This window comes from Periplaneta americana, chromosome 8 (assembly GCF_040183065.1).
Source record: "Periplaneta americana isolate PAMFEO1 chromosome 8, P.americana_PAMFEO1_priV1, whole genome shotgun sequence".
NCBI lineage: Eukaryota > Metazoa > Arthropoda > Insecta > Blattodea > Blattidae > Periplaneta > Periplaneta americana.
In genome coordinates, this window is record NC_091124.1 from 187,783,464 (window position 1) to 187,797,117 (window position 13,654).

Genomic DNA, 13,654 nt, shown 5'->3' on the forward strand with positions numbered 1-13,654 from the left:
GATTTTTTTTCAATATTCTAGTAAATGAATGTCATAATAATAAATAGTTAAATGGCCTAATATGAACTTCATCTCACCAATGGTTGAAAAGTAATGAAGGGTGAAATATTCGGGGAGCTGATATGTAGACTATTGCTAAAAATATTATTAAAATGACATGCTTCATTGTATCAACGTAAAAATTGTGCCAATACAATGATGACTCCATATATTTAAACTCACTTCTGAGTTATTATGGATTTTTACTTCGAGCATGTATTAAAACTTACAGTAAAATAAAAAATGTTAATGGTTTTCAAATCGAATATTTTTTTTACCATGCTCTTTTTTCTACGGTGAGAAACAATTTCTTAATCTATTACAAAAATTTTATGATGCGATCTCTAATACTTTGGGAAAAATTAAATAAACCAGAATTGCAAATGTTGCCATTAAGGATCAAAGTTGCGTGCAGAGTATTACGTCACGCGCTCATACCAGACATCCACACGCGCGCTTAGCGATCGGTATGACAAATTCCAGATGTTGCGACATTTGTTCAATGGTACGCTAATAGATTTTACGTGGGAGTTTCTTTTTTTCTATTATAATCTCAGTGCAACTTTTTCCCTTCAGTTTAGAGGGTGATTTTGTTCTGTTCTGTCATTGTAACTTTTCCCTTCAGTTTAGAAGGCGATTTTGATCTATTCCATCATTGTAAGTTGTAAGTGTTCAATATGCCTAAATTAAAGACGAAAAGTTGGAGTCATCTGTGGTGTTGCAACACTTTCGGACTTTAAAAACATTCGTTACAAGTCTGTATATGAAAAGTGACAAGTAGCATGTGTAAAAAGGTCCCGCATTTAGTGGTAGGTGATGTAATTTGAGAACGCTTTTGCGATAAGATTTCAAAAATTAAAATAATTAGTGAAGTTGCTGGGACTGAAAGTGAGGTCGACAAATCAACAAGCGAAGAAGAATGCTTACAAACAGAGGCGGGAAATTCAACAAGTGAAGAAGCATATGCTCCTGAACGTAAGGAACTTTAAATGTATCTATCAGAAATGTTGACGTCATTGTTACAGAGAAATTTAGTACAAGGAATGGATGACAACTGACAGGGCCAATATGATTTTAGTGAAAAGTGACTGTGTAAATTGCATTAATAACTTCATTGGTTGGCTTAAAAAATTCACGATACTGTACACAACTTCATTGGAAAGTCCCAAGCAAATTATTTAAGTAGCTGAAAAATGAAATAAAGCCCAGTGAGTTCATTATCATTGGTGATTTTTCAGAGAATTGCAGTTTCATTATTCAGGATGCTACACAAGGTCATCACTGGAGTACTTTTCAAGCAGCAATACACCCATTCACACTATATATTACAGAAATTCAGTTGGTGGTAATTTAGAGAACCTTTGTTTTTCAGTAATTTCGGAATATTCCCTATGAAAATTTACGATTTATAAATACGTGAAGTAATTTTTTAGGAAAACCTTATCCTGCTAACACAGCTAACAAGCAAACATTCTGATGAGGGCAGATAAAAAAGTTAATTTTTTTTCTTCCACCATGTTAATAATGTCAAAATAAGTACTTATACAAATTTTGGCTACTCGACCGCAATTACGAGGCCGTCCAGAAAGTAATTTTCCCTGGGGCCATTTACAGAATAAAGCACAACTGCATGGTAAGATTTATTGGAACAGATACAGCAATTGTTGCGCTATTTGTCAACATGTCCCCAACTGGAATTGAGACATCTGTCATATCATGGGATCAATTTTTGTATCTTTGTGTCATAGAAGTCAGCCACTTGGGATCGGAACCAGCGTTTGATAGCCGTTTGCAAGTCTCTGTCGATCCCATGATATGACAAATATCTCAATTCTGGTGAGAATATGTTGAAAAACTGCTCGAAAATTGCTTTGTCTGTTCCAATAATTTTTTCCAATGAAATTGTGTTTTCTTTCCGTTAACTTACCCTGGCGAACTTATTATTTTTACGGCCCTCGTAATTGCAGTTGAGTGGCCAAAATTTGTACAAGCACTTCTTTTGAGATTATTAACATGGTGAAAGAAATTAATTAACTTCATCTGCCTCCATCAGAATGTTTTCTTGTAAGAAGTTTGTTTTCCCTTATTGTAGTGATAATTACGACTAATCTTACAAAAAGAGTCTTACCACTTTCGAAATACTGGAAGAACTTGAGAAAGTATCTTCTCAAGAAAATGTTTCAAATATTGGGTGGTTCTACAATCTCTTGAAGATGACGGTAATGAAACTGGTGACGATTCGGTTGGCGAATATTGTAACAATCTCTGTGCCATTGCCAATTTGAGGCTCCAGCTGTACTTTTTGTCAATAACGAGTTTGTAGATTGCAATGAAATTGTTCAAACACAGATTGCGAAAATGAAAACGTGGTAGAAATACAACTATCTTCCTGAGCCTCCTCTGTAGAAGCATCAGGGATAATTGGAGGGACTGATGTGACCTTATAAGAACAGTCATTAGCTAAAATTAATCCATGTTGATGGTGTCAAGTAACACTGAAACAGCTGTAAGCCACACATGCTTACATAATTAACACGAGCAAGATCGCCATTTAATCAATTATTTATACAATTAATCGTTCCAGTTCTGTAGAATTGTGGGCCAGAAATCTAAAAGATGTGTTTACTGCACAAGCAAAACCCAGGGGCGTATTTTGCGGGCTACCGGTGGTAGCCCAAGGAAATTACAAAAGAAAAAGTTTATAATATAACATAATGTAATAATTTTGTATTATTAGTTTTACCATAGTAATTAAAATTAAAGTAATTGTTAGATATATTTTGTGTAATAATAGGGTCAGCGGTAGCCCAAACCCTTTAACCAGTATACGCCTCTGGCAAAACCACAAAAGCATGCAAGAGATGTGATGTAGCATTGTGTGATAAGTGTTTCATACAGTTCCATGCGTACGATGTACATCCATTTCCATTCCCTTCATTTGTAAGTCCATGAAAGCAGCATTTATTTGGCTAGTGGTTACCGGTAATATTTTGTTTGGTTTAGGCTGCTTTAGTTGTGCAAAACTTTTTTTTCATTGGTAGCAGTAGTTCCGTAAATTTATTGTTATGCATATTTTTTGTTGTAAAAACTGAATCCTTACAGTAATAAAAAAAATCCTATTATATCAAACATGTAAAAGGTTGACTAAATTATGTCCAGTATGCCCTATTACATAGCATCCACATGGAATTTCTGAGTAACAGAGACAGTTTATATGCATAGTAGTTTTGTACATATGTCCCTTGTATCTGTATACACAAAATATAAGTGTAATAATAAATTTTTTAGTTATATTAAGCAAAAGAGTCATTTTTCTTTATTAATTATGTCCAACAGTTTTAGTAAATAATCGTTGTGATGACTTTTCAGTAATATGCAAGAAAAGGTTGCTCATATGTCCACAGGGTCGTTTTCGACCCACAGTTAAATGGGCACTAATGATTATGTAAGCGGAGATTTTGCATTGTCATTCTCTTACTATGACTAAAAGAAGCAACATTTGTGAAAATGAAGACTTTTTTCAAAAATAAAAATTACAGGCATATATAAGTCAAAGGAGCAGCAATGCAATTTACAGAATTAAGATAGGCTTAAAATATGAATGAACTCTTGTATTGCTGACATTGTTAAAGAATTACTGTACATTAAATATTATTCCCAAATTTCTTATTTCTTTAGACATCACAGAGCTTTGGAGATGGTATATTAATTTATTTACTTATTTATAAGACTTAATTACACTGTACTTGTAATGTCTTTGTTTTTTTTTTAATAATGTCAAAGTTTTCAGCTTTTGTAGCCAGTTCTTCACAACCTGCACACATTTTAGTCAAAGTTTAAAATACACACATAAGCTTGTTCCACCCTTGCAAATGGTTCCTTGTCTTACTGGCAACTAGAGGCACTTTCCCCATTCTATATCAAATGAACACTTTCATGCCTATATTAATATTCCAACAACAAGATTGCCACACATTTCGTTTGTCCATTCAGTCCGTACCATCATTTACAAATATTACACTTCACCAAGGACTGCCTTGCCTGCTCTGGATACATACGGTAACATATTTCCTATCAACTTTTCAATGCTGCACATAGAGCAAATATGGTTGATCAGTACGAGATTGTTGTATTAACAAAGTTTCAGGTTTGCAGTTCTATTCTTGATGTCTTTAGTATATTTAAAGAAGTATTAAAGCTCTTGACTTGTTGAGTCTTTCTTCCTTCTCTCTTTCGGTATACCAGGGATATGTAAGAAAAATAAGTTAGAAGATCATTAAAAATAAACTGAAACTTTTATTTTTAACAGTTAAGCTTTTAAATTTACTTGTATGTACAACACTAATTATATACTAAATTTGTTTTTGAAAATGTGTAGTGACTAGAATGTTCTAGAAAAAAAAAATAACAGGAAGTAATGAGGTAATTTTTATTTACTACCCGATATATATTTTATATCAGAAAATGTATATTAATTACATACAATCAACTACTCTCCAACAGAACAAGTCTCGAAAGTTACGAAACGCGTTTGTAGTGAGTATTTTACGTATGGGGAGGGGCCAACACAAGGTGAAACAAACATTTCATATTTTACATAGGGTTCCAAAAATATAGATACTGTACATATGTGGTTAATTCCGAGTGGACGACACTCACATTATAGACCACTGAGCTGAATTTGTTGTCACTCTGGGATCAGGTCTGAAAGAAGAATGATCACTAACCAATAAACAGACATGGGACTCAACCAACTTTATTTGTAAACTGTTAAAAATGTGTGTCTTTCAGACAGAATTTGTGTTCCTTCTCAATGATCTTTCAGAGTTTAAATATGTATTCAAGTCATTTGAGGAACTTGAGCATGTAAGATACTATTATTCTTTCTAAATTTAAATATTTTCCAAATGTCTGATAAATGAAATAACTTAACAGTAAAGCAAGTATTTCAACTGCTATGTCATAAGATATTTTCCCATTACTTTGGTAATAAATTTAATTCAATCGCTAGTAAATCAATTTGGAAGATGATCTCTCTTCGCTTCATTATTTAAATTCATCATCACCATCAGCACAAACATAAATAGTTTAGATTTAGGTTCATTTGAACCTGTTCCTATGTCTCAAGTTGCTCTTGATTTGACTGTAGAGTTATAAAATCATTAAATTAATCTAAGATAATATATATTAAGTTTTCCTGTTTTAACTTTAGTATAATTTTCAAATACAAGAAGCTGATATTTTTGAAGACGAAGTGTGGAAAGTACTTTTCAAAAATTAACTTCCCATCAGAAAAAAGCAAGTATTAATAGGTATATTTTCCTTGTTAGAAATAACACACATGGAAGTGAACAAATACAGTTCATAAATGTTCAGTATTTAATGAAGATTAAAATCTTGCCAGCATAGATACCTTAAGATATATATATATATATATATATATATATATATATATATAAAGTAACACAGTGTCAAGAATAAATTAAAGATTCCATTCATTAGTGCAAGCAAATTACAATTCACTTCTGTATATGAAATATTACTCATGTGAACTGAATTTCCACGATAAATGAACTATCAGTACAGCGAAGATGACCAGCATTATTCACTCATATGATACAAAGAAAACATGTTAATCTTTTAATATTCGGGTTGTAAATCTGGAGAATTCAGATGAAGTTAGCTTTACTATATTCACAAAACTGACATAAAATATATTTTCAAAAGATATATTTCCCTCTTCCTGGCACACCATTAGGCAAAAGCTGGAGCATCAATTTTTCAATGCCAGAGAACTGGTTCAAATCCCGGCAAGTTTATGTATATTATCTGGTGGACAAAGACAGTGCTTAGTTGCAGGATACACAATCTTTCTATCCTAATTATCATTCGTATATCCATCTCTCTTGGTGCACTGTGGGAAAAGAGAACTGCACAGTTTTGGCCCATTATGAGAACTGCACAGTTTTGGCCCATTATGTCTTGAAAGTACAAAAAGAAAATTGTAATAATTATGATGTTGCCTTGTAATCACCATACATATTTAGACTATAACCGAGGTTTGGGTCAATTATTTGTAAAAAGAATTAAATTGTAACTCATTTACAATTATGAATGAAATCTACCAGCAGTATTTATATGTAATCATTCTATTTCATGTATACATGCTTGAAAAGAATTGTACAATGCAATACACACAGGTGTTTACAGACACATAACCGATTCACTCAATCTGTTGAATTTGTCAATGTTCAATATGGGTTGACATTTAACACCATTTTGAGCATTACAATATCTGGACAATATTGTTAGATGTTTAGCCTAAGAACAAAGACACAGTTTCAGAAAGTTTTTCAAGAAAGTTTTTTTCTTCTAATATATGTATTTCGTTTTTAACATCTTAGAGTATATGAAGGAAAGCACATTAAAAATCTTTCTTCTAAACTTAAGGAATTTCATAAATATGTGCAAGCCCATGAAGCAAGTATGTATAATCATCCACTTCTACATTGTAATATTGTAGTCATATGAGGCCTTCATGTAAATCTGGATTCACACATTTCACTGAACTTCAGAGATTAAAAAAGTAGGTGGATATCATATCGTCGCCTGAATGCAAGAACTAGGTAACTTGGTTTTTCATATTTTGTGACATCGCATATTTACTTATTTATTGCACTAAGGAATATGTCTCGTTTTATTTTACCTATTTGTTATATTGGAAAATAGATGTCACTGGTATCGTTCAATCAGTTACCTAGATCCTGGATTACATTTTGTGCGATGTTTGCTATGCTATAAAAGAGGTAACTAAAAAACGCAAATTTCGAGTTACCTAGTTCTTGCATTCAGGCGACGACATATTCTGCCAGACTGTTACCTGGCCCCTGTTTGCCGAGGTTCTGAAGAATAAAGAAGCAACAGTGATTTCATTACATATTGTTACTAACAAATGCTCAACAGTAATGCAGCTCTGTTGTGTGTTGCTGACATTAACGTCAAGGTAATATAAACAGGATCAAGATAAATATTGATAAATGGAATAATAAACTGGTTCCAACTGAATTTGTAAAAGTTTCTCTTTTTGTGGGAAAAATAATTTACATTTTAAATTATCAAAGGTACATTTCACGAACATTATATCCTCTTCCATCACTGTAGTGAAAAAGGTGAGAATAGATTCGAAACTTTAATTATCCAACTCCACGTTACAGTCCTACCATTATAGACACGTGTAATTCTGAACACCAGCCCTACAGTCCTGTAGAGAAAGGTCCTCAAGGGACATGGAGTCTTTCGGAAGAAATAACAACGGTTTTATTTGCGATATTCGGAATCACACATATTATCTACTTGAAATACTAGGTGTGTCACAAGCTACACAGTTAGACCCACAATCAGTCGTTAATGAAAACTTCACAATTTAATATGCCAAACATAAACTGAAACCATTTCTCTAATTTTTTTATAATTCTAACATTGGAGAAGGTCAGATCGCCGTCATCATCTCATTGCATAGACCAGCCTCCTATGGTGCACCCTGGGCAATGACTCTATCGGCAAATTGGCTTCATGTGGGTGAAAGATGAACAGTCACGTACCTGCCATTAGACAGTAAAACATAGTGAATGCCATTTTTACAGGTGCCTTTTACTCAGACACATAATATTTTCACTGTCAAGGCTTTTACTGGCTAGATCTGAAGGTACAAGCAACTAGCCCAGCAGCGGACCATCAGATCTGTGCCCGGTAAGATATGCAAATTGAACCCTAATTCCTTCTCAGCCTCGGTAATTCATTTCTCTCCTTGCATTCCTACCTCTCTCTTTTGTATTTCTCTCCGTTTCTCTCCCCCACTATTCACAATTTTGAACCTTCTTGCAGGATAGTTTATTTGCACTTGCAGTCCAGCGTTGTCAAATCAACATGAATACTGTAGCACTGAGTGATAAAAAAAAATATTATTAAGCAAGTACTAGCATTTTTCGATGAAGAGAAACAAACAGGTCAATATCTGTTTCCTCCAAATCAGATGATATAAGGTCACAACATTTAATGAGGAACTGACTGGATTGAAGCCAAACAATGATCCTCGTGTTGTCTTTTAGGTAATGTGAGAGTTATCATAGGGCTAATGCAGGGCTACATTATTATATTTACAGCACGTTTATCTAGAAATCGTAACTACATAACAGTAACAACGACGTTTCTTAAAAAAAGGCGAGTCTTTAAAAGCAAACAGTGGCACTCCCACAAAGGAGAGGGGCTAAAGGGACTCAAGTGCAACCAATGAAAAAAAAAAAAAAATTGAGAAAAAGGAAGAAAAGAAAGAAACGAAGAAGAGGACAGATTTATATTACACTGACGTGTATGTATCTATTATACTGGGAAGTGTGTGATTTACAAAACATTTTATTCCAAATTGCATCCACGTGAATAGATTTTTACAATACACTTTTATTTAAAAAAGCACAAAATTTCGATAATGTTCGAAAATTGGTAAATTCTATTTTGAGTGTATTTAATAGCCCACCCATTCCTACCAGGGAATCACTTTCTGTAATTCTCAGTTCGTCCACACTTTCAATAAGAAATCAGTTTTACAGCTTCAATGTTGCCTTATATCACTGATTACGGATAGCCCCCCCCCCCCCAAACTATATATCTTTGTGACCCACAGGAAACAAACAAATAACAGTAAATGTGAACTCACCACATTTGTTCTGGGCCAGAGGCGGCATACCAGGCCAGACAGAGGCTGTAAAGAGAAGAAATAACATTTCGATTAAAGTAATATTAAATAGAAGGGATGCAGGCATTCAATATAATATATGATATGTCGTGTTTTAGGTTTTTGCCAGCTGCTATTGAAGCATTAGACATATCTGGTGTAGAACTGTGTATTCAACACTAAGTAGATGTATTGCTCATAAACTGAATCAGGCTGAAGATGGAATTCAGACAAAAAAGACCTCTCAGCACATAAACAAACAAATAAATTATAAATTTACAATCTGTACCAAATCAGCACAAGTTTAGATATATAACACTAATTTGTATAACAAATCAATACAAAATACAAACTACATAACAATGTGAGTTATTTCCCTGCGTCACACTGTCTATGTTGTTCAACATCACCCACTATGTAGCAGAGTGAGCACGTGGGATTGCTTCTTCCTAACACTACTTAAAGCTGAATATAAATTAAGACATTAATAACAATCCATGGCCAAGGTCAACCAACAACCTATTGTCACGTGCACAAGCCTGGGCAGAGGTGATCGATCATCCAACAGATACAGGAGTAACGTGGTGAGCAAGATCTTCCCTCCAGTAAATGAAGACATTAAGTAATACTAATATATAAAAGGAGTAATAGTGAAAACATGAAATAATTTTGTTGCTGACCCAATGCAATACAGAAAATATGTTATTGTCTATTTATGGCTGAGTTATATAATGTAAACAAAATTTGGATAAGTTTCGATAATACAAATGAATTACAAATTTCGCGAGTTTGATTTCCAATCATCTCAGAATTCAACATTAACATCATAGCCTACGAAAATATTACCACATTTCCAAACTATACGTGAGTTGTACCAACTCTGAAAGCCATTCCTTGACATCTACCAGTATTGTGTTGTTACATACTTTCTTGAACATTGCCTACCCCATTTCATTAAGATTTCACTGTAATTTAGAATCTCCATAATATTAATAACATTATTTCATACACTTCTCTGATTTCATTTCCTCCATAATCATCTTTGTTTCTGAAGTTTTCTCAATCTTATCGTGGTTGTTGTATTTATGTACATTTACATTCAAAGTCTATCACATTTTTACAATCCCCACAACAAATTCGGCTATGGCTTAACTCCCCTTCTCATAATAAATTTGGCAAAATATTAATTGTGACGATCAGTATAATATTCTGAATGCAATTGTAGTAACTGTAAGAAAATTGTGCTGATAAACAACATCATAACGCCTAGCTGTAATTTTCTGAAATCCAGATTAGATGATATAAGGTCACGACATTTAATAAGGAACTTATTAGTTTTGAGCAAGACGATGAATCTTGTGTTGTTTACTAGGTAACATAGGAATAATGCGGGGCCACATATTCTGGTTGCAAGTTTATCTTGAGGCCATAATAACGAAATTCGATAGAATGAGAGTGTTTGCAAATAAACATTGGCACACCCAAGAGCGAGGGGGGCTAAGTGGGTAAAAAAAAGTATGAAGAAAAGGAAATGGTTATATTATACTGACGTGACTGTAAGTATTATTGTGGGAATTGTGTGATTATTAGAACACTTAATTTTAAATAGGAGGAATGTGAATCGATCTTAACAATATACTTTTATTTCCAAAAGCTCAGCATTTCAATAATGTTCGAAGATATGAAATGTTTATTTCGAGTGTGCCTAATAGCCCCAACCATTCACATCAGCAATCACTTTCAGGTTTCAGTCCATCTGCACTTCGCATAGAGATTCAATGCTGCTCTATGACACTGATTGCAGATAGCCCTCACCCGCAAATCATACTTCAGGAAAGTGAACATGAACTCACATTTATGTGACGTCCAGGTTTGTGCCATTTCGGATATGTTGGCTGCTATAAAGAAAAGAAATGACAGAATATATTACAATTCAAGTGATTAAATCATTTGGTTAATGGCAGACAACTAACACTAATTAGGTGGCATGTCTTTGTTGAGGTGTGATGTGTCATTTTCGGATATACCCTTCTCTGGGCAACCAGGGTCCGTTGGGCCCTGGCACTAATATTTTTGTGAATAAAATTAAAACTATAATTTCTACCTACTTGAAATTTCATGACTTTGTTAATTTCTGTATTTTTTATAGTTAGGGAGAAGGAAAATATTGTAGTATTTTGCACAAATGTTCTAGAACGCTTTTACTTCTTTAAAGTGTTAACTGGGCATGCAGGGTCTATTGGACCATAGTATATTTTATTGGTTTTTCTCACTTCGTAACGAGATTTCACTCTTTGAAACCATTCAGTGATAATCTGACGACAATGGAATGTTGGCAAAATTATTTCCGAAGCTCAACAACAATGACATTTAAAAAATGGACCAATTATGCATTATAATAAATATAAATAGTCTAAGTCATTGTGAAGTTATGCTAGCCATAATACAGTGTAGTTTATAATAGAAAGAGTGACAATCTCTCATCTTTACTTTATTTTTATATAGGAGTAATTATTATGGAAGAGCCGAAGAAAGTCAAAGAAACAAAGGTACGGTCTTTAGATGTTACAGTATATTTGAATGCATCTTAGTTATGCTGTTATAATGATGAGTTGTAATTAGGTCAAATATTCTGACAGACTCAGTATAAGTACTTGTGTGAAGAATCCAATCAGGATTTGTTTATAGAACCTGACCTAAGAAAAGATGATTCTAGCTACGATACAGACGATAACGCCGATAATAGCAAATCTAATCATCAAAGTGAAGCATCAGAAGTTAGTAATCATCATTTAGAGCCACCATATGACCCTGAAACCCATCATGATGAGGATCTATCTATCAATGAGAAAAGCAGTTATCACCAATGTGATCCACGAGAGGTTAGTTTCGACCGTCTAGAACTAGGATATGGGGGGAAGCATTTGTTCAAACTGCTAATTTCTTTGGTAAAGATGGCACCACGTGGAACTCTCAGCCTTTTCCGACAGGCTGAGCTAGGCTCACAATATTATCAAAGGGTCAATAAATAAAGTCACTCTTTCACCTGGGAAATCTATTGATGCCTTCAATCTTCATACTGATTCAGTTATAAGTGACATAGATAATCAAAAGGCTGAGCGGCTGTATTTAGAAAGAAATGTTGCACACCCGTGGAAGTGTTGTAACAACACTGAATTGCGGCCATTTTTCGGTTTACTAGTAACTGTAGGACACATCAAAGCAAATTACACTAATTATGACATTCCATGGAGCAGCTTGTATGGTGTTCCAGTATTTAGAGCGACCGTGGGTCTTAAGAGATTGAAATCTTTGCTAGCGTTTACTTGCTTTGATGACAAAACAACAAGATCCATTTGCCGTGAGAAGGATAAGTTTGCCCTGGTTATAGATGTCTGGGAAAATGTTTTCGAATTTTAAAAAATATTAGGCCTATAATCCTTGTACTGATATAACGTTGATGGGAAAATTATTCCATTCCGTGGTAGATGTCCTTTCAAGGAATACATGCCATCAAAACCTAACAAATATGGCATGAAGATATGGTGGGCTTGTGACTCCAAAACCTTCTATCCCCTAAATGGTCTGCCATACACTGGAAAAGAAAACTGTGTAAGGGTACACTCTGAAGTAGGTCGAAGGGTTGTAGAAACACTGTCTTATCAAAGAACAAACAGAAATGTAACTTGCGATAACTACTTTACTGACAAATAACTCGCCGAGAATCTCCTCAGTAATGGTCTCACCTTAGTTGGAACAGTACACAAAAAATATGTATATTCATCTCTCCTGAGTTTCAGCCAAATAAAAGACGGCCAGAGTGTTCATCCATCTTCGGATTTACAAAATATGTAACATTGGTTTCAATGTACAAAACCAAATAAGGCAATTGTTGTTCTTTCTGCAATGCACCACACACAAACCATTTCGGAAGAAGAAAATAAACCACAAATTATTCTTCACTGTAATAGCACAAAAGGAGATACTGACATACTCGATCATTAGTGAATGCATATGGGTGCAAGAGACATACAAATCGCTGGCCATTTGCATTTTTATGAATCTTTTAGATGTAGGTATGTGGAATTACTGCATTTATTGCATGGATGAGCCTTCATCCTTCGTGGAATCTTGGAAAACAGAACAATAGGAGGTTGTTCCTTGTAGGTGTTGCTGAAAGTCTCATCCAACCTCAAATTGAAAGAAGACCTAGAGTAGGACTTCAGAAAAAACTGTAATGACCATTGCTCCTTTCATGCAAAGAGCTAGTAGGCCTCTACATCAACTGCGCCCCAACTACAGGAGAGCACTAAAAGGTGTTATATGTATCAGTATGAAAAAAGTCGCAAACAAAAACAAATCTGTGACAATTGTGGCCAATCTGTGTGCAATGAGAACAGTGAAGTGACATGTGTGTGTAAAAACTGTGAGAATGATGATGAGTGATGACGTGTGAGTTTGAGAGTGATGTGTGAGTGTGTGATGTGAGTGATAACGTGTGAGCACGTGAGAGTGATAACGTGTGAGTGTGAGTGTGCTAGAAATGAGAAAATCTAAAATTTGTGTAAATATGTGTGAGTTTTACGATGAAAGTAAAAAAAATTGTAGATCATACACTAAACATGTTTCTTTTATCGCATGAAAAACCTACTAAAATTATATAATTTATGTATATTATCATGGATACATTGGTCACTATAATAATATCATTATTAAAGAGGATTAATATTGTGTACAATGAAATGATTTTCTTCTGTCAATATATTAAAATGGCATGTGGGTCTGACGGACCCTCCTTGCCCATCAACATTACAAAAGTAGGTTGCCCGGAGAAGCGTTAATCTCGTCTTGTGTTTCTATAAATAAATGAACTGAAAATCTGTA

At 34.2% G+C, this 13,654-nt stretch overlaps 1 protein-coding gene across 6 annotated transcripts in view; it reads right to left on the reverse strand.

Moving 5' to 3' along the window:
• LOC138705289 (DNA-directed RNA polymerase I subunit RPA1-like) overlaps positions 1 to 13,654 on the reverse strand; it is a 191,616-nt gene that overhangs the window by 136,829 nt on the left and 41,133 nt on the right. Inside the window, exons 2-3 of one of the 6 annotated variants that reach the window (XM_069834142.1) lie at positions 10,624 to 10,668; positions 8,753 to 8,797 (exon numbers count right to left, since the gene is read on the reverse strand). The exons of 4 other annotated variants lie outside the window; for them this stretch is intronic. The gene's annotated coding sequence lies outside the window, so the exon portion shown is untranslated. The remainder of the gene's footprint in view (positions 1 to 8,752; positions 8,798 to 10,623; positions 10,669 to 13,654) is intronic. One more of the 6 variants, XM_069834144.1, reaches the window with a different exon arrangement.